Raw genomic sequence first — 892 nt, 5'->3', positions numbered from 1 at the left:
GCTCTGTCTCCCCCATCCCGGGCCCGACACGTCCTCCTGGCTTCCACCCGCAGGCTCTGGGGGCTCTGCACACCCATGTGGGACGGCGCCAGGCCGCCCCCAACACGGCCTCTAGAACTGAGCGGGCGGTGCGTCCCGGGCACAGGGCCGGGCCGTGGACGTGGCGCCGCCCCAGCCGGGCCTCGCGCCCCGTGGCCTCCGAGGAGCAGCCCCAGTCCCCCGCACACATGCCACAGCTGCCCGCCTCGGCCGGGACAGCCTTGTCCAACTGTTCACGGGTGGCCAGGCGAGGCCCGAGACACGGTGCGCCGCAGGTCAGGCCTGCAGGAGTGATGGGCGGTCGTGAGGGCAGAGCCCAGGCCCTTTCTGCCTCACACTTGCCTCGGCCTCCCGCCTCCTCGCTCATCGTCCAGCCAGGAGCTAGAGAGCCCGCTGCCCGGCTCCGAGCCGCTGGGAGCTGGAACGACTGTCCGGGAGGCGGTCCACAGAGGCTGCTGGTGCATGCAGGCCCGGGCCCTCGTAGGCCACGGCTACAGCTCCCCTCCCCACCTCTAGACTGTCCTCCTTCTCCAGGCTGTCCCCCGGCTGGTTTCCCCCAAGGCTTACACGGATATTTGTGTTAAACTTGAGGGGAAGGCACAGGGACATCACCACGTCATGCTTAGCCCTTTACATCCGAAGTTTGGACCTTGCCCGTGTCCTCCCTGAGGGACAACCTCAGCCAGACTCCTGTCAACTTGAAGGTCAGTGTCTGGCGTCTTCCTGAGTGATAGGAGCAACACATTTGAGGCCTGCCGGAAAGGACGGCGATGCTGCAAGTGGGGCTCTCGGAGGAACGCGCCATTGGCGTTGTCGCGTGGGGCTGGCTGGGACAGCCCAGCGGCCGAGGGCT

Source organism: Mirounga leonina, unplaced genomic scaffold, assembly GCF_011800145.1.
Source record: "Mirounga leonina isolate KUSES-001 unplaced genomic scaffold, KU_Mleo_1.0 Mir_128, whole genome shotgun sequence".
Taxonomy (NCBI): domain Eukaryota; kingdom Metazoa; phylum Chordata; class Mammalia; order Carnivora; family Phocidae; genus Mirounga; species Mirounga leonina.
The sequence above is the reverse complement of the archived record's forward strand: the minus strand, read 5'-3'. Positions refer to the sequence as shown.